We start from the raw sequence: 21,862 nt of genomic DNA, 5'->3' as shown, positions 1-21,862 counted from the left end.
TATATATATATATATATATATATATATATATATATATATATACACACCACATCATTATCCATTCCTCTGTCAATGGACGTTTAAGTTGCTTCCGTGTCTTGGCTATTGTAAATAGTGCTGCTGTGAACACTGGGGTACATGTATCTTCTCAAATTAGAGTTTTCTCTGGATATGTGCCCAGGAGTGGGATTGCATTAAGCTCATACAGCTTAATATAAAAAAAAATAATAATCAGGCTTCCCTGGTGGCTCAGTGGTTGAGAGTCCGCCTGCTGATGCTGGGGACATGGGTTTGTGCCCTGGTCCAGGAAGACCCCACATGCCGCAGAGCAGCTAGGCCCATGAGCCATGGCCGCTGAGCCTGCACGTCCAGAGCCTGTGCTCCGCAACGGGAGAGGCCACAACAGTGAGATTTTTTTTTAAAAAAAAAAAAAAAAGCAAAAAACCCAATCAAAAAATGGGCAGAAGACCTAAATAGACATTTCTCCAAAGAAGATTTACAGGTGGCCAAAAGGCACATGAAAAGCTGCTCAAAATCGCTAATTATTAAAAAAATGGAAATCAAAACTACAATGAGGTATCACCTCACATGGGTCAAAATGGCCATCATTAAAAAAATCTACAAATAATAAATGCTGGAGAGGGTGTGGAAAATAAGGTGCCCACCTACACTGCTGCTGGGAATGTAAATTGGTGCAGCCACTATACAGAACAGTATGGAGGTTCCTTAAAAAACTAAAAATAGAGTTGCCATATGATGTGTGTGGCATTTTTGATGAAATGAGAGGAAGTAGATCTGCGAAGATTACCATGACCTTCACTCTCAAACTAATCCTCCATGATTTGCTGGCACTTGCCCTTACCTACATCAATTAAAAGAGAAATTCTCTGTGAAGGTCTCTCATGCGTGTTCATAAATCATCTACTTCTAGGTTGCTTCCGTGTCCTGGCTATTGTAAATAGTGCTGCAATGAACATTGGGGTGCATGTGTCTTTTTGAATTATGGTTTTCTCTGGGTATATGCCCAGCAGTGGGATTGCTGGGTCATATCGTAGTCCTATTTTTAGTTTTTTAAGGAACCTCCATACTGTTCTCCATAGTGGCTGTATCAATTTACATTCCCACCAACAATGAAAGAGGGTTCCCTTTTCTCCACACCTTCTCCAGCATTTATTGTTTGTAGATCTTTTGATGATGGCCATTCTGACTGGTGTGAGGTGATACCTCATTGTAGTTTTGATCTGCATTTCTCTAATAATTAGTGATGTTGATCATCTTTTCATGTGCCTCTTGGTCATCTGTATGTCTTCTTTGGAGAAATGTCTATTTAGGTCTTCTGCCCATTTTTTGATTGGATTGTTTTTTGATACTGAGCTGCATGAGCTGTTTGTATATTTTGGAGATTAATCCCTTGTCAGTTGCTTTGTTTGCATATATCTTCTCCCATTCTGAGGGTTGTGTTTTCATCTCATTTATGGCTTTCTTTGCTGTGCAAAAGCTTTTAGGTTTAATTAGGTCCCATTTGTCTATTTTTGATTTTATTTCCATTACTCTAGGAGGTAGGTCAAAAAAAGATCTTGCTGTGATTTATGTCAGAGTTTTCTTCCTGTTTTCCTCTAAGAGTTTTATACTGATCAAAACTACAATGAGATGCCACTTCATACCAGTCAAAATGCCCATCATCAAAAAAATCTACAAACAATAAATGCTGGAGAGGGTGTGGAGAAAAGGGAACACTCTTGCACTGTTGGTGGGAATGTAATACAGCCATTGATACTATGGAGAACAGTATGCAGGTTCCTTAAAAAACTAAAAATAGAACTACCATATGACCCAGCAATCCCACTACTGGGCATATACCCTGAGAAAACCATAATTCAAAAGGACACATGTACCCCAGTGTTCATTGCAGCACTATTTACAATGGCCAGGACATGGAAGCAACCTAAATGTCCATCAACTGAGGAATGGATAAAGAAGATGTGGTACATATACACAGTGGAATACAACTCAGCCATAAAAAGGAATGAAATTCGGTCATTCGTAGAGACATGGATGGATCTAGAGACTGTCATACAGAGTGAAGTAAGTCAGAAAGAGAAAAACAAATATCGTATATTAACACATACATGTGGAATCTGATAAACCTGGTGTAGACGATCTTATTTACAAAGCAGAAATAGAGACACAGACGTAAAGAATAAATGTATAGATACCAAAGGGGAAGGTGGGAGATTGGGATTGACATATATACACTAATGATACTATGTATAAAATAGATAACTAATGAGAACCTACTGTATAGCACAGGGAACTCTACTCAATGCTCTGTGGTGACCTAAATGAGAAGGAAATCCAAAGAAGAGGGCATATATGTATACGTATAGCTGATACACTTTGCTGTACAGTATAAACTAACACAATATTAAAGCAACTATACTCGAACAAAAAAAATATCAATCAATCAATCAATCATCCACTCCTGTCCTTTCTCTCCAGCCCCCATACTGATGATCATGGCTTGCTAAGACACTTGACAGCACCAGCTTACCACTGCCACTTCTGCCAGGAACCACCAAAGTGAATTCCAAGGGTACTTTTTCCTGATGCTCACAGAGCACCTGACCCTCAATACTCCAAAGCCTCTTCACTGAGCTAAACCATCAGCACTCCACTGTCCCCACCCTACTCATAAATCTCAAATTACTGAGATACCACTGTGTAGGCCTCAAAGTCATAGCCAAATGGCAGAAACTGAAGCAATCAAAGACATATAGTTGGTATGCATTCCCACATATTTTAAGAGTGTGCTGGGATGACTGCAGTAATCATATATGCATGACTTTAATGCAGAAAGAAAACAAGGAGGAGGTGAGTTTTGAGACAAATTCTTAAGGAAGATTGTAAAGCAGGAAGGAGTTTGGACATTCCAGCCAGTGGTAATAAAACAGTGCAAGCTAGGGGTCAGTTATCTGAGACATATAAAAGGAGCACATTTGTTTTTCTGGAGTAGAAACTCCTTGTCAGATGGACATAGTATCATTATACAGTAAAAACTGAAGGCAGCTGTGGAGGAATTATTTGATATACTTTCCTTAAGGCCAAATCTCCCTACCTCAAAAGAAGAGTGTTTCACATCTCTGAAGCAAAACTACATCCAGTATCACCTTTCATCTGAGATTATATATAGAAGCATATTTACTTTTTAACTATTTCCTCAGAAGAATTTTAACCCTTGGGAATATTATTAAAACTATTGTAATGAAAATTCTCTACAACCGTAGCTACATTTGTAATGCTTGAGTAGTGCTGAGCTGAGGTACCATGACACCAGAAAACACAACAAATCCTTTGGAGGGACAAGGAGTGGCCTCTATACTTAGCAACACTGTCACTACATATACCAGAGGTGGAAAAGCCTCCTGGAAGAAGCTTTGAATAACAAGGAATTTGATTGACCTTTGCTGAAAACTCCAATAGGGTGGCTGAGTTTGACTTGCTGGCTAAGGCAGCGAGTATATTAGGACAGAAGTATGAAATATGTGTGTGTGTGCATAGAATTGATTAGATAAATTCTGTACATAAAAGCATACGCGTGTGCACACACACACGTACAGACACATGCACAAACATATCTAAGTATTTGTGGGTGACAAACTCACTTTTGTTTGAGAACTTTTGGAGAGCAACTACCTCAATGACTCTAGATCAGTCAATCAATATTTATTGAAAAATATGTATATGATGTGTTACATGAGGTGGGAGCTTAAAACACTATTTCAGACCCTCAGAGAACTATAATCTTTGTTTCCTTAGTGCAGCAAAGGCAGGAAGACAGAAGATGAAGCTTGGACCTGGCACACGTGCAGCCCGATGTTCACAGAGTTTGACAAGATCAAGCATGCTTCAGGCAATGGTGAGCACTTTATTGCCAAGAGAAGGTCAGAAGTTTCCAACAAGTACGCACTTTTCCACCTAGGAAATCCAAGGCAGACACACTCACGGTTTGCCTTCAGTGATGGAGGTTTATTCCAGGATACAAGAACACAAAGTCACACGAAAGTTACCCCACCAGCCTAAGAATCATACTGAGATTCAAATGCATAGGATACTCAGGAAGCCCACAGAAACCCAGAAAATATGTTCAACATCTGCTAGAGGACATCCTGAATACTGGGACTCTCCCAGAAGTTATACATCTCAAAATAACAGATGTCATTAGGATGGGTTGCCCTCATTATCTATCGTACACTCTTTGGGTAAGTTTTACTCCAAGCCACCTTGGAGGCCCCTGAGCTCCCTCATATGCACCCTTTACATTTACCTCATGCCTCCATCGCTAACTCAATTGTATCTCATTAGTGTACCAGAGCTATTTTTGTTAAAAATCCATACTGCAGGAAAGAGCAGTTTCTGGCTACCTTCTCTTTCAAAGGTATTTGCATATGAAACAAGCCTTTGAGGCAACACGGCCTCCACCAGCCTGAAATACGGGACAGAACAGAATGAGAGGTGGGGAAGAATCCATGAGTTCACGCAGCAGGTCACTTAGACAGAAGTCTGCCCATGGGTGACCTCATTCAATGAAACCGAAGGGAACGGGTATCACCTATCAGGAACCCAAGCAGAATCTCAGTCCTGGAAAGTGAAATGGCAAAGCAAAGGTCATCAGTGGGGCACCAGAGCTCAGCCAGGTTATAAACAAGGTCTTGGGTAGGGAACAGTTAAATCTTCAGGGGAAAAGATGGATGAACTTAGCTGAAGAGCTGGGATGATAAAGGCAGAGGAAAAAAGATAAAATTAAAAGAAGCCAAATGGAAGAACTACAAAAACAGGTGAAAAGCTAAATAACAGTATGAGCAATAAATCAGGATTCATGGCACCAGGGTGTTACTGGTGCCCTTCAGTCCTCCTACAGCCACTGCCACTGCTGTCACCACTGGAGTCACCATCACAGATTAAGCTTAGGCTTTGTCATGAATGAATAGGTACTCGTCAGGCAGTGGGGGGAAAAATCAATGTGACTACAGCGTAGGGTGGGCATAGCATAGTCGCAAAGATAAACCTTGTATGAAGAAACAAAAGATGAAAGTAAGTACACCACTGGAATAGACTTTCATAAAGCGTGCCTCAGCTACATGAGACCTAGGTGAGAAATTCTTACTTCATGCCCACATTTATTTGAATATTCAGGAAGAACATTCGGAAGAAATTTCATAATCACATTACATTCTTCACACTAAACTTAAAAAATACAAGACTCTCCAGATGTAGTCAGTGTTAAGTCTGCCTTAATGAGGCAAGGCAGAGTCTGTCAACTGATGCTGAAATTGAGCACTCCCTGCCCCCCGCCCCACCAGCCAGGCATATCAGGAAAACACTGCATTCGTTGTCTTAGTTCATCAATCTAATAAATGAGTTCTCAAATGTCATTTTCCCTCCATATGCAGCAAACATTTCTCTATTATTTAGTTATGCTGTTTTAACTGGGTTAACTCTCAGTGCACCAGCACAGTTCCATCTGTGAGAGACGCTTATGCCATTTATTGTAGAGAAAGAGAGCAGCAAGAGAAAGGGGAGGACAGTTCAGAATGACATGTGGTAATATGCTTGTCAGGATGGAAAAGAAGCATGCTAAATTCACATTTTTCAATTAGAGATCATAAAATCCACTGGTGATATGCCTTTTATTTCATTAAGAGAAACATTATTCATCTAGAATATCCTTCAAAGCAAAATAAGCATTTTAATTAAATCCTACAAATGGGATAGTTTCCTGGTCTATTTGCCATATGTAACAATTGTAATGGAGTTATGGAGAGCGTTTGAGAAAAGAGTACAAAATGATATATGTAGGGTTTAGACCTGGGTGAAATAACTATAAGCTGGTACATGGAATTGAAGGGTAACAGAATATGCCACCACAAAATATGCTACTTTGGCATATTGATTATTTTTAGTGAAAGACAATTGAGAAGAAGCGGACATAAGAAAAGCTCTCTGCCCTTCACATATTTGCCTAAAAGCAGGACATAAATTTGTAAAGACGTTCCCCCTCCCTTCTCTACCACAAAGGATAGAAGTTAACCACTGGAGACAACTCTAGACCCTTATCAACCCAGAGGAATCTACATAACAAACCTTGATAAAACTAGCCTTTAGTTAGCACTAGTTTACCCATATGTGCCTTCCCCCAAATTTGCCATCCGTAGAAACTCAAAGTCCTTTTCCTTTGTCTTGTCACCTCTCTACAAAAATTATTTTTCTTCACTAAGATGCTATGTAAGCTCAACTGCTAACCACCCCTTTGAGTTTTTCATCACTGAGTTCTCCCATGTTTATGTGCAATCCATCTGTTATTAAACTTACGTTGCTCTCTTGTTAATCTGCTGCGGGTTTTATTTCCAGTCTAATTTCAGGGCCCCAGACAATGAATCTAAGATGGTAGAGGAAAAATAATTTTATTCTTCCCTACGGAAACTTCAAAAATCCTGAATAGACACTTAAAATAATTACAAATTTAATTATTAAAAACATTGTGCTACTTCAGAAATGGTTAAGTCAATAGAAAAATATTTATTATTGCAATCATAAACTAAAAAACATATTCATATAAAGAAATTTTTGCCAAGCCCCAAAATGTATTCACTTTTTAAACTTAAATATGTTGTAAATCATTTTGCTTTATCATTATGAATCTGAATCAAGCTTTCTCAGCACTTGGTGGCTTTTCTATACATGAGCTTAATATACCCACCACTTTCACATGTATAAGTATTGGGTGTGTATGATTCACATGAAATGTGGATCAATCCATTCAGAATCTACATCTGACTGCAGACTGCTGACTTCTCACATAGGGACCATGGTTACCTAATCACACAATTTATGTGATTAATATAGACAGCCAAACTGAATAAAATTCACTTTAGGGATTGAATTACCTCGTTTGGCTGCCTGCATTGATCAGATTTACCATACAATTATAAAATAGTAATTTCAATTTGCACTAGCTCAAATATATATACAATATACACAGTACATTACCTTGTTCATGAAAATTATATAATTTTTGTGCTAGAGGGAACTTAGAGATTAACCCCTTATTTTACAGATGAAGAGACTGAGGACTCAAAATTTACCCAGTTCAATTAACGTAGCTAAATCAGGAGCAGAACACTTCCTGGACTCTGAATCATCTCAATTAGATTGTTAGAACCAGTGTGGTAAAATAGCATGTTATGCCACTTCGCTTCTAATCTTGAAACTACTGCTGTCATGATTTTAGGCTAGATGTTCTCATACTAGGTGGCATGAATGGGTGAAGAAGTTGATCCTTTAGGCCCTAGCATGCGTGGGCAGGACCTGAGGCAGCCTGAACTCCTGGGCCAGCTTTCCAAGCAAATGTGCTTATTTATCCAAGTGAGCCAAACAAACACTGTCATCTATTAGTGCAGTGATGTGAAAGAATTGGAAAGAACTTGATCTTTAGTACTTGAGGCAATTAAATCTAACCTATCCATACCTCAGACACCTCCCCTGTAAAGTGATGGACTTGGACTATATTACTTGCACAAATACTTACCAAACAGTTCTTTCATTTATTACATTCTGCTAGATTCTAGGGATGATACAGTTATGAGTAAGACACAGTACACTGTATTAGTCAGAATATGCAAGGCTATGCTGTGGTAACAAATACCAAAACCTCAGGGGCTTAACCTAACTCAAACCAATGTAATTTGAGGTGCCCTCCTCTATCTGGAACATGTGGCATCTGAGATGATGGCAACAGGGGAAAAGAAAAATGCGGGAGACATACCAACTCTTAACCGCTTGACTCAGAAGTGATGCACATTAATTTTGTTCTCATTTCATCAGCCAGAATTAATTACATGTTCCTATCCTAATTGCCAGGGTGGAAAATATAGGGAATCATATAGATATTTGGTGACCACTAAAAGCCTCTCCTTTATTCATGAAGAAAAAGATAGATGAATATACTTTATTTTATACTAACTTTATTCTAAGTTAAGATGCTATACTTCTGTTTTTCCTTATACAGCTTCTAATAAGCATGATATATGTTCACTCAATGAATCCTGGTTTATCAACCTCAGAACACATGGCAGTTGGGGGGATTCCTATCATAAAAACACAGTCCTTTGATTAGATGAAATATGACACTAATAATAATGGCTCACATCACTATAGCTCTTTGAATTTTTAAAATTCTTTCACATATATGAAAATAACACCAACCTTGTATGAATCTGCAACAATAAAAATTTAAAACATGTGTAAAACACTTAACATGGTATCTAGACATGGAAGGGCTAAATAAATATTAGTTATTATCACTGTCACAAGTGACATCATTATTGTTTTGTTGTTAGGTCTCATTTGATTCTCTGCAAGACATGTTTAACCTCGCTAAGGGAAGTTAGATTCAGGGGGCTGTCATTTGCCCGAGAATACACAGCTTAAATACAAGAGCAGAGCTGTAAATCTAACTACTCTGATACCAAGTCCAGTCATCTCTGCACTTTTTAACAGGAAGAAGCAAAACAAGTCTTTGTTTGGAGCCCTAGTTTATCTTTCTGATTGCTGAACAATATTTTAGTTGCACAAGACAGTGAGTTAACTAGGATATAGTTTGAGTCCCTTTCCTATTCTAAGATTTTAGCAATATCCAATTATTTTAGAATCATATGACTAACAGCACAAACATAACAGGTATAAAAGAAGTATTTTATAAGGAGTAATGAACAAGAAATGGTTTCCTCCATCTTACCTGCTCATCTCTCCCATATTTGTAGAATAAAGTATTATTAGGGTGACTGTCTGGCACATAAGAGAAAATGGCCAAGGCAGCATGGGCACAAGATTGCTGGGGTAACATAGAAAACAAACTTATGGTTACCAAAGGGGAAAGCTAGGGGGAGGGATAAATTGGGAATTTGAGATTAACAGATACATGCTACTATATATAAAATGGATAAACAACAAGGGCCTACTGTATAGCACAGAGAACCATACTCAATATTTTGTAATAACCTATAATGGAAAAGAATATTAGAATATATATATAAGGAATATATATACATATATATGTGTGTGTATATCAGAATCACTTTACTGTATACCTGAAACACTCTAAATCAACTATATTTCAATTTTTAAAATAAGCAAGATTGCCGGGGTAGCATTCACTGGAAAAAATTCACAAAGGCAGGAATCGCCCACTTTTTCTGGGGTAGTGAGTGGAGCCCTTGATTATGAAACACTAAGTGCATGACTATGGATGGGTGTGTCAGTCCTTCCCTGGTGTGATCAGAACTAGAATATAATAGCACTATGATGACAGAGGATCCCTGGTCCTTGGAAGAAGCCAGGAAGCTATGTTGCTGGTCATGGTTAGCTTGTCCTCAACCTCCACACTGAGTACAGATAATGGCCCTGTTACGCTTTTCAATTAGATACCTCCAGGGCTACTCAATCGATGGCCCTTTCCACTCTGCCTTAGATGAACATGAACTATTCTTGTCAGTTATTACTCAACCATTCCTACCTGTCCTCTAGTGTCAAACACAGTGATGCTGTGACTAGCCACACAACTCTTAGTTTAGAATGATAGATTAGGATGCCTAAACACCACTTCTTGATTTGAGGAAAGAGGAGAGAACTGAGTAAAAGGTTAACTTGACTGATCCTCTGAATGCTAGTCTCACATGAAAAGAGTTGATCTCTTGCAAAGTTCCATGGAAACTGGCCACAGCCAGTGACTGATGGCCAGATTAAGGCTATCAGTCACTGTCAACTGCAATGACTTGGTTGGGCCCAACAAGTCAGGGAAGGGACTGATACTACACCCAAGCCGAAACTCACAGACATGGCAGGATAAGGCTGTAGTCAATGTGCTGCCATGTCCTGCAGCTTTTGTATCTCAGCCTCTGAACTACACCAGAAGAGCTGGCACTTCACTAATCATGCAGTTTAAAAGCCCACAACCCAAAGGGAGGGGACACCTCTGGAGTCTGATGAAGAACGCTGATAGATTTTTGTGCAATGTCCTAAGAAGAATGGGTGTGAGAGAAGCACAGCCCACACATCTGCTATCTGTACATTGGTACAGATCATGTACCAATGAATTTTCCAGAATGCTACTCTGGTAGGCCTTGTGTGACAGCAGTTTTGCAATTCATCTTTATTTGCACAACAGAAACATTACAATTTATCATTGAAACAAGAACATGGTAAGGGTGAAAGAGAGCATTGTTACTATTTACACCTGGACAACAGTACTGTCCCTGGAAATCCAGGCCATGTGGTCACCTTAGACATATTACCTTTCAGAGGAGAAAAATCAATCAGTGAAAGGCCTGGAATCCTGGAAATCATATCAGCACACTAAGGACATTCAGATGAAGAGAAATCTGATAGTCCAAGGCCATTTATGTGTGTTTGTGTACATTGCAAAGGAGGACAACATACACTTACTCAAAGGGCCATCAAATGGCAGAGTGAAAGGTTTATTCTCTCCTGCTCCAAAAAGCAGAATTATGCTCAGGATGCAGATTCAGGCTCAATGTAAGGAATCAAGCATCAGAGCTACTCAACAACAGAGGAGGCTGCCTCACCAGAGTTCTCTCCTCATACTCTGGAAGTATTCAATCTGAGCAAGAGTGGATACCTTTCATGGGTACAGTGGGATATTTTCTACAATGAGCAAGGAACTATACACGTAGCTCCTAAGACTCTTTGAAGGTTTTAACTTGCAAGTGGCTACTATCATGAAAAGAATATGGGATCTTGTTGGTTTTGTAATATCAAGAATCTCATGCACTAGTAAACAGTCTACACTCAAACCAAAGCAGAGAGATAACCTAATGCAGGAAAGGAAAATGAGAAATTTTCCGGTGTGTGAGACTGGTCATCCAGGACAGGCCACAAAAGATAATACAATTCCGTGTCTGATTTGCAGGCATGAGGGAAAATCATAGCAATATATTGTTACCAAGGAGGTAATTAACTGGTTTTACCTAAAAAATGTGAAAGTTCAGAATTCCATTCAAAATCTCTATCTTACATGAAATTAAAAGATTTAAGCACTAATTGAACAATGATGAAATTTTATTAACTCCTGAATCCTTTAACTAAATGGTGAATGTGTATATAATATTAATTCTTTTGAAATAGGGTTGAACTTTGGCTAAATTATGAAAGTGGTAAAATTTGTCTTCAAATAAACTTCACCTCCTTATTCTCCACATTGTCTTCCTTGAGTCAACCCTTCTTCAAAACTTCCTAATGTTTCTCACTTCTCCTCTTTTCTCTTTTACTCTCAGGAAAGGATGGAATCAAATAGGTTCCCTACAATTAAAATGACTAAAAAGGGTGACATCTATCATCTGTCAATTATCTTATATTTTAAACACATTAAATTCAGTGTGATAAAATTCTAATAATGGAATTCCAGGAATCAGTCTTATCAACTAAGAGCTGTTTGATGGAGAATTCTTGGCTTCTGAATTTTTGCCATGTAGGAAGTTACCAATTCTTCATACTAGTTAATACTGTCCTACATTTATCTACTCCAGTAACACCAAAGTAAGGCTATTATGGTCTTCATTGATTAATAATAATAGCTGGGCATTTATTCAGGATTCTATGTGCTAAGCATTGCACTAATCTTACATATTATCTCATCCTTTAATCTTCACAACCATATAAATTATATATTATTGTCACAGCACAGATAAAACTAAAGAAATTTAGGTGAAAAAAAAGGTTGAGAAATGTGTTTAAAATTATATGACCAAGTGGTAAGGTTGGAACTTATCACTCGATGTGTCAAATTCCCAACTCTGGGCTCTCAACCTATGGGTTCTATGCCACATTAGCATGCTGAAATTATCCACTAGTATTTCAAATGTGGGTATTGAGAAAAATGCATAAAAAGGAAAGAATGCCCTTTCTCTGTAACTTGTCCAATGTCTCATATCTTGTTTTCTTCCATTGATGCTTATGCCTGTGGCAAACTTAATCAGAACTCAGCAGATACTGCAGGACCAATTAGAGACTATTAAGCCCCTCTCAAGCTTCAATACTTTCTCCTCCCATACCACACACCTTTCTTTTAGAAATACGTGAGTTTAACATCTCATTCTTCTTTCTGATTAAATTCTTTTAGGTGAAAGTGATTTCTTTCTTCTGAAAATTGAAACCTATGATTTCCTTCCTTAACTGGTCATTTTAAATAGAAGTTTGGGTGATTTAACAGAAGAACAGAATCAGTTATCTCCATATTAATCCAGAGGGGAAGACAGTAGAAATGGAAAAGTTCTAACTGATCAGTATCGAATATCTGACCAAATTGTGTGGTCAACTAGGCACTAAATGGTCCTCCACTTTATTGCCTGGTAATGAGGAGAAATTGAAGAGATGGTTGCAGATTGAATACCAGAAAGTAAGTTTAAAGAGAGATGCCCATGAGGGGAGGAGGGAGACTTGCTCATCATTCTCACAGTCGGCCTCAGGTTTTATCCCCAATGTAATAACTAGTAATAAGATTCATCCTAGGTAAGTACAAGATGGTGTCCCCTTTTAGACAAATTACAGAGAGGCACACCCACACTGACTGTACAAGGAGGGAAATTTGTGACCACTGTAGAGAGAAAGCAGGCAAATCTTTAGAACCTTAACTGGGCCAAGTGGAAGATGACGGAGGGAAACAAACAGTGCTTGGTAAGAAAGGATGGCAACAGCTGGGCTGTATATGGCTCAGCCCCTCTTGCAGTCTGATATGGCAATCTTAGATCCATTCGAAGGCAACAGGAATAAGCCTCAGAGATTTTTCTAGTGGATCCAGGCTGCTAGAGGGAGCTTTGGATCTTCTTAGGGAGAGTTCTGTGAGACAGGCAAACATTTGTAGGAAGATATGAATGAGGCATTGACTGGTATCCAGGCTCTTAGTGCTCTGGATTGAGTCTACAATGTTGATGAAGGAAACTCACTAGACAATGAGAAACTGACCCAAAGAAATTTGGATAAATGTTTGCCGTCAGCCCTGCTGCCTTGGAAGACTCCCCTAGTTCTATGTTGAAACCAAGTGAGAACTTAAGAGAATTGGTGATGTGGCAGTAAGTACTACATTACGGTAGACTTCTTTATAAAAACTGTCTTGGTGAGAATAAAGACCAAGCCAGGCAACAGGCATAAGCCCCAAGAACCACAAATAGGAATTAATGTGTCTGTGGTTGTTGAGTTAAAGGACCTCCAAAGCTGATGTTGATGTTGTTGGTTATGATGACCTTGCTGCTTGATAATGGATTTTGATTGGATCAAAAACACTGGAGGTTCATTTGGTTATGTGTAGCTGCTACACCACTCAAAATGGAAAGTAAATATGACTTGTTCGCTGAAGCTGAGTCATTCTCTCCCCTACAAGACCCTTGATCCTCTCTCTTCCTCTAATCCAAATTCAACTGTTTTAAAGAGAAAGCTGATTAGGGGTACAGCCAAAGTCTCCCTGTTCCCAAGGGGTACCAAAAGCCATTTTTACCAGCCCCAGTATGCTGAGGAACAGTGGAAAGAGAAGGACCCAAAGTTGTATGCTTTGTTGCTTACATAGAACAAGTCACCGTACTATCCTTTCTCAAGAGGGGAGGAAATGCCCAGATTCAGATCACGGGGTTTGGGCAACATTCACAGAGAGGAAGGGAAGCTAATCTGACCTTGTAGGTGGGGCCCTCTGGGATGATTCAATGTACTGTCACTGTGGCTTGCACTGCAGAATGTATAATTGGTATTGATATTTTACATGCCTGTACTATGAATGCTTATAAGCACCAAAAGGGATTCTCCTATTCAGGAACTACTGCATGTAGAGAAATGCTAGAGAAACATGGAAGTCACTCTCCAATCCATGTTCCCTCTCAGGTGGTTGAACAGAAACAATAGAATTCCAGGAGAAAAAGAGAAATTACAGCCCTGATTGAGGACTTAAAGGTGTAGTGAAAGATGCTACATTCCTGAATGGCTAATGTGAAAGACCAACATGAGCTGGAGGTTTAGAGTAGCTTCATTGTCAACGAATTCAGTAGTTGCTCCCATAGCCCTGGCTGTTTCAGACACTGTGACTGGAACTGAATCTACTGCACAGACTAATGACACTTGATATGCTGCCTAGGATGTTTCCAATGCCTTATTTTCTAGTCACTGGTGCCTGATTGCCAAAACCAATTCATAGTCATGTGGCCTCCAATATATATTGGTCAGGGCTAACTAAACTCTGCTGCTATTTGCCACCAATGAGTGGGTCAGGATTTAGCACAAGTGCCTCTACCTTATGGTATCCAAAGCTTTCACTCTATAGTTGATGTCCTGTGGGTTGGCAAAGCAGAAGCCTCAGTCTAAACAGCCCTGACTGCATTGTTATCATAGCTCTACCAGTACGGGTCACTGATAAACCCCAACGAAATTCAGGGGCTTATTCATCAAGTGAACTTTCTTAGGACTACGTGGACAGATTCAAAACACAATCTCTCGGGCAGTCAAGGAAAAACTGTTGTCTCTTTGCCTCTCCCATCCCTCCACCAAATAGAAGGCTCAGCACTTTATTTACTCTTTGAACATTGTAAACAATATGTACATCACTTGGTCCTTTTATCTGAGAATCTGCAAATAAATATCTTTTGAATGGGGACCAATCAATAGGCTGAACTGGAGGCTGTACCTCAAGGTCGGGCACATTCTCTACTTTTGGAGCTCCAAAATAATAATGACCTCTTTGAGCTACAATTTTCAGTGACTGGTTGGAGCCTCTGGCAACGGGCATCTATAAAACTGTGGCAGGCTATCTTGCTAGCCTGCAAGTGGGGTAAAATTTTAGACCCTTTGCAGTTTATGATATCTAATTCATCTTGAATCCTCATATTAGAAGTTTGTGAAAATATACACTATACTTATTTATAGTTTTGAAAAAACATTGCTTTTGGGGGTGGAACATTCGAGTACACTATTTTTTTCAAAGCAACAACAACACAGTCACTCAATTTAAGTAAAGCTTCTATCTCACGTCTCCTCTGGTAAGAACAGAAGTTTACGTATCAGAATAAATTGAGAAAGATGTAGAAATGGGCATTGAGGAGAACAGCAGAGATCTTTACCTTATTCTATTTTTTAAGAAGCATTACTAAAGATAAATGATTAAATATTTTATAGAAATTACCATTGTAATTAAAATGCGGACTGGAGAACTTAGTATATGAAGAGGAAACACTGGGGGCTTAAAATCCTTGAAAACATCAGAATTTAAAGCTATTAGTTTTCACATTATCCTTTGAGCCATCTATTAAGTTCCTACCTGAATATTAAAATATATTAATAAAAGAACAAAATATTGAATCCCTTCATTTAGTGTATAACTACAGATTATAAATAGAGCTGAGAATACATTTGTTTCCCCAAGTCTGTTCCATTAAACAGTGCTGATGATCCAGATGAATTTCTATTTTATTTTATTTTATTTACAAACAGTGAAATTCACTTTTTTGGATGTACAGTTCTGTATGTTTTAACACATATAGATTCTTTAACCATACTGCAAAAGAATGCACAAGAATTCCAGCAACCAAAAGAGTTCCCTCAGGCTGCCACCTGTATTCAGACCCTTCTCACTCCTAAGCTCTGGCAAACATTGATCTGTTCTATTCCTTTTTAGGGGATGGGGAAGCATTTCCAGAATGTTATGTTAAAGGACTCACACAGTATATAGCCTTTTGAGTTTGAGTTCTTTGACTTAGCATAATTCTCTAGAGATTCATCCAAGTTCTGGCATGTATCAACAGTTCATTCCTTTTTATTGGTGATTAGTATTCCATATGTAGATTACCACAGTCTGTTTCTGCATTCACCCATTGAAGGACATTTGTAATGTTTCTGGCTCTAGATGATCATTAATAATGCTACTACAAACATTTATGCACAGGTTTTTACATGAACATGAACTTTCATTTCTCTAATATACGTACCTAAAGGTGGGACTGCTCAGTCATATAGTAAGTGTGTGCTTAACTCTTTGAGAAACTGTCAAACTGTTTCCCGAAGTGACTGTACCATTCTACATTCCCATCGGCAATGTACGAGAGCTCCTTTTGCTCTACATCCTTATCAATACTGGACATCATCCGTATTTTTTATTTTAGCCAAGGTAACAGGTACGTAATGCTGTCTCATGGTGGTTTTCATTTTTATTTCCCTAATGATGCAGAACATCTTTTCTATCTGCCATCTATATGTCATTTTTGGTGAAGTACCTGCTTAAATCTTTTGTCCATTTTTTAAAATTGGGTTCCAGTATAACATTGAATAGAAGTGGCGAGAACTGACATCCTTGCCTAATTTCTGATGTGAAGGAGAAAAGAATCAGTCTTTCACCAGTAAGTACAGCATTAGCTGTTGGTTTTTCATAAATGCCCTTTATCAGATTGCAGAACATTTCCTTCTTTCCACATGTGCTGAGAGCTTTTATCACAAACTGGATGTTGAATTTTGTCAAATGCTTTTTCTGAACATATTGATATGATCATTTGTTCTTTTTGTCGTTAAGTCTGTTAATATGGTTTCGCGGATTGACTGGTTTTAGGTAGTTAAACCAGGACTGGAGGCCTGATCTGACATTTCTAATATCTGGGAGTTTCCCCAGGATAAACCTCACATGGCTGTGATATGTCATTCTTTTTATACATTGCTGGATTTGACTTGCTAATATTTTGTTGAAGATTTTTATGTCTATGTTTAAGAAGAATATTGGTCTGTAATTTTCATTTCTTGTGCTATCAGGGTAATGCTGGCCTCATAAAATTAGCCAGAAAATGTTCTCTCCTTTTCCAACTCAATGAGAGGTCGTTAAGAATTGATGTTATTTCCACCCTAAATATTTAGTAAAGTTTTCCAGTGAAATCATCTGGGCTTGGAAATATTTTTTGAAGGTGTTTAATTATGAAATAGATTTTTTCAATAGATGTAGGATGACTCATCTATTTCTTTTTAATTGAGTTTTGATATTTGTGTCTTAAGAATTGATCTCTTTTGACTACATTGTAAATTTATGTGCTTAAAGTTGTTCATAATATTCCTTTATTATCTTTTTAATGTCTATTGGGTCTTTAGTAATAGACCCTCTTTCATTCTTGATGTTGACCATTTGTGGGCTCATTTTCTTGGTCAATCACACTAGGGGGTTATCAATTTTATTGTTTATTTTTTAAGGAAGCAAATCTTGGTTACATTGATTTTTATGGTTTCAATTCCTTTGACTTCTGCTTTTCTATTTGTGTTGAGTATATTTTTCTCTTTTTTACTTTTTTAGGTAGAAGCTTAAATTATTGATTTGAGACTTTTCTTCTTTACTCATATAAACTTTTAATGCTACAAACTTCCCTCCAAGCGCTGCTTTAGCTGTATCACATAAATTTGGGGTGTTTATATTTTCATTTCTTTCAGTTCAAAATCATTTCTAATTCCCCCTGAGGTTTCTGCTTTGACCCAATGATTGTTTAGTAATGTTTTGTTTAACTTCCTAATATCTAGGAATTTTACAGACATAAATCTGCTATTTCTTTCTAGTTCATTTTTTTTTATGATAGAGAACACACTGTCAATAATTTCAATTCTTTTCAATTTAATGAGGTTTTGTTTTGTGACTCACAATATAGACTATCCTGGTAAATATTCCACTTATGCTTGAAGAGAATATGTATTCTGCTGTTGTGAGGTGGCATGTCCTATAAATGTCAATTAGGTAAAGGTGGTTATGGTGTTGTTCAAGTCTTCTATAAACTTTTTGGGTTTTCTTTGTTTGCTTTTTTTGTGTGTGTGTGGTACGCGGGCCTCTCACTGTTGTGGCCTCTCTGTTGCAGAGCACAGGTTCCGGACGCGCAGGCTCAGCGGCCATGGCTCACAGGCCTAGCCGTTCCACGGCATGTGGGATCCTCCTGGGCCGGGGCACGAACCTGTGTCCCCTGCATCGGCAGGCGGACTCCCAACCATTGCGCCACCAGGGAAGCCCCTTTGTTTGCTTTTTTTTACACATTTTCTCTTCTCCTTTTACAACATAAATATTAGACCTGTTGATATTGTCTCACAGGTCCCTAAGGCTCTGTTCCTCTCTCTTTCTCTCTCTTTTTAGATGGGATAATTTCTATTGCTCTATCACTGACTCCTTCCTTTCACATCTACATTCTGCTTTGGAGTGCCTCCAGTGATTTTAAAATTTTTCCATTATTGTAATTTTCTGTTTGAAAATTTTCTTCTGATCCTTTGGGGTATAATTTCTATTTCTGTGTGGAGAATGTCTATCAATCCATTCTTTTCAAGAGTGTTTCCCCTTACTTCTTAGAACATGGTTATAATAGCTGCTTCAGAGACTTTCTGACAATTCCAACATTTGGGTCATCTTGTGATTGGTATCTGTTGATTTCCTTTTCTTTGGATAGTTGCTCAGATTTTTATGGTTCCTTGTATGTTGAGTAGTTTGAGGTTTTATCCTGGACATTTAAAATACCATATCATGAGACTGGATCCTATTTAAATCTTTTGTAAAACATCGATTTTTTGTTTTGTTTTGTTTCATATTATTTAACAGGCAGTCAACACATATCCTGGCCCACTTTCTGCCTTTCAAATGTTGATTAGTTTTCAAAGAATTTGCAGTGATATATGGTGCACAGCTTGTGAGCCACCTACAGTTCAAACTGAAACCTGAGCAGTGGTTCAGTGTTCAAAGCTTTTGCTAGCTGATTCCTTTTAGTTTCACGTGTGCATAGATCATAAGTTAGTCCCGGGCTTTAAACATAGATTTAAATGCTCATTTTCTGCAGCTACTTTCTCTCCACTATCCTTTCCCTCGCTGTGGTTTCAGGGTTCCATCTTCTTGGAATTCTTGTTAAAAAGATGAGAAGTTAGCCTCCTTACACTGATGCCAAGGTGTTGCCCTACAAGGTCTGCCTCTGCCACACCAGTGAGGGGTTTTTTACCATTACACTGTAAAGCAATAGGGCTAGGCAGTTGTACAAGTATGGCTCTACAGTGTCTGCTGTTGACATGTTCTTGGCAAGCTAAAGGGGTCTCACCGCTTTGTCACCATTCACTTGGCATATACGGTATAGAGTAAGAAGAGTCCACAGTAAGACACAGACCTTACTGGAGAACGGACCTGAGGATATGGGGAGGGGGAAGGGTGAGCTACGACAAAGCGAGACAGAGGCACGGACACATATACACTACCAAACGTAAGGTAGATAGCTAGTGGGAAGCAGCTGCATAGCACAGGGATATCAGCTCGGTGCTTTGTGATCGCCTGGAGGGGGGGGATAGGGAGGGTGGGAGGGAGGAAGATGCAAGAGGGAAGAGATATGGGAACATATGTATATGTATAACTGATTCACTTTGTTATAAAGCAGAAACTAACACACCATTGTAAAGCAATTATACCCCAATAAAGATGTTAAAAAAAAAAAAAAATAAGAGTCCACAGGACTCCTCTCCTCAGAGTTTGCCACCATGAGCTGATGGGGAGGGAGAGAGGTATTGAAACTCATTGTCATATCATTCCTCCAGGCCTGAGATCCTTAGCCAGTCTGCATGCTTTTATGCATCTTTCAGTTTTACACTAGTTGCTTAATGTATTTTATTCTGGGACTTTTAGTTGTAGTTAGTGAAAGAGATAGTGTGGAGTGTGTGTACTCCACTATGTCTAGAATCAAAAGTCACATTTTTAAAAAATTTCTAAGATGTGAATAATAGAGGGAAAAAGAAACCTACTTTGTGGGAGTAGTGTAGCAAAGAGAATAAATGATAGAATATGTTCTGCAAGGTATAATGCTAAAAATAGAGTAATGTATGAGAGGACAGGGTGAGGCACTTTCTTCCACTCCTCCTGTGCCCTCCCATGTAACACACATGCTTCTCTCTTCCTCCTTACCTACTACTCCCTAAGGAATTAGGAGGGAGTTAAAAATCACTGGTGAGTTTGGAAGGAAAAGCAGGGCATGCACAGCCTAGCCACATGCACGTTCCCTTCTCTTGCCCACAGAAAGCTTGTGTTCTTAATTTCTCTAAGTTACATGATAAACTTGGTGGCAAAGGCCTTGTCCCTATGGAGCAGGTATGCAATTGTGTAGCACTTATTGTGACTCACTGAGTTGGTTTCACTAATTCTGGAGTTCAGTATTGGGAAACTTACAGATATAAGCCACATTGTTTAATTTCAGTAAATTACATTGGATATTTTGGTCTCTGTATGATTTATGCATTCATCTTGGTACTCCAGTGAGGGGAAAAAAAGGGGGTTAAGTGCTGGGTCTTCTTAAACATGCCAACATACACTAGTAAAATTTAATTAAATTATTGAAATAGCTCCCTTTGAATAACAGGATACAGTTATTATGTGACTATAGGGCATGTTTCCTAATGCTTTATTTCAAAGGAGTCTAATTCACCTTTTTATCCCTAGTGCTTAGCACACAGCCAAGTCCAATGAGCACACAATAAGTGCTTAACGAGTACCTATCAAAAAAACAAACAAGTGATTCAATGCACAAAAGAATTCCAGTATACATAATGTTAAATGTACCATTCATAGGAACAACATTCTTATTTTAATGGTGGTGTTTCCATCTCAATTAGCTCCTACTTCCTCATAGATTTAAGACTTCGGTGAATATCTAGTATTTAGTTTACCCCAATTAAAACAGTTGCCAACTCATTTAATCCACACAAAACTCTTTTGAGGCAGATACTATTACTGTCCTTTTTTTTTCTTTTTAACAAATAAAGAAGTGATGATCAGAGAGAATAAGTGACTTATCAATGGTCTGCGAGCTAGTAAGTGACAGATCTGTGATTCAAACCATGAGAGCGTGGCCCTGAAGTCTGGACAGATATTAAACACACCAAACCAGCTCTGAAGGCAGACTTTACAAAGCTGTCCTCAACAGCTTACTCATGTGTGGCCTGGCCCTAGGCTTACAGTCAACAAACCCACCTCTCTTTTCCTTCAGTCCTCCAACATTAGCGCACCTTGGACCCAGCCTGGTCACATTAACTACACCATTCCTCCCCATGCTTCTACCAATCAGGACTACACAACCACAGCCAACACTCCCTCCACAAACTATTAAGTCTCCATTTCAAAGGATTAATCTCCCCCCCTCCCACAACTACCAGGTCTGCTGCAGGGCTATTAAAAGCCCTTTGGTTCTTCGGGTCTTACCAATTAAGAATAGGACCCAGTTAGGAATAGGATGTAGGGAATTGAGAGCAAATAGCCACTTGGACAGGAATGATAAAGCATAGTGCTGATACAGCAGTAGAGAAGTTGGATCACTATAACATAAGGCCTTAAATTTCTCAATACGATTTCTCTTGACTTAAATACCTGTATACTTACAAATTTTGTGTGTCACTACAGAAAGCTGTGATACTTTTCATCTGCTACCAAAGTCAAAAGAAAGGTGTAACAGCTTAAAATGAAATCATTAATAGAATTCCCAATCCTAATAATTTGGTCATTTCATAAATTAATACAAGTATAATCCAAGTCAATTTTGAATATTTTCTAGAATACTTATGCAAAAAGTAAAATGTGAACCAACTAATCCAGAAGCCAAATGGGTTTTATACGTTCCATGTAGACCACAGACTCTAGATGAGCTCTGACATTTTTAAAGGTATAAATGTTTTCCATTCAAGTGCCATGGTCTCCTTGGATATTGTATGTATGTGTTATCTGCTCCAATAGCTCTCAGACTTGGTGTCTATCAGAATCACATTTGGGAAGTAGGACAAAGAATGATGT

This window comes from Neophocaena asiaeorientalis, unplaced genomic scaffold (genome assembly GCF_003031525.2).
Source record: "Neophocaena asiaeorientalis asiaeorientalis breed wild unplaced genomic scaffold, Neophocaena_asiaeorientalis_V1.1 scaffold136, whole genome shotgun sequence".
NCBI classification, from domain to species: Eukaryota; Metazoa; Chordata; class Mammalia; order Artiodactyla; family Phocoenidae; genus Neophocaena; species Neophocaena asiaeorientalis.
This window is presented reverse-complemented; position numbering follows the sequence as displayed.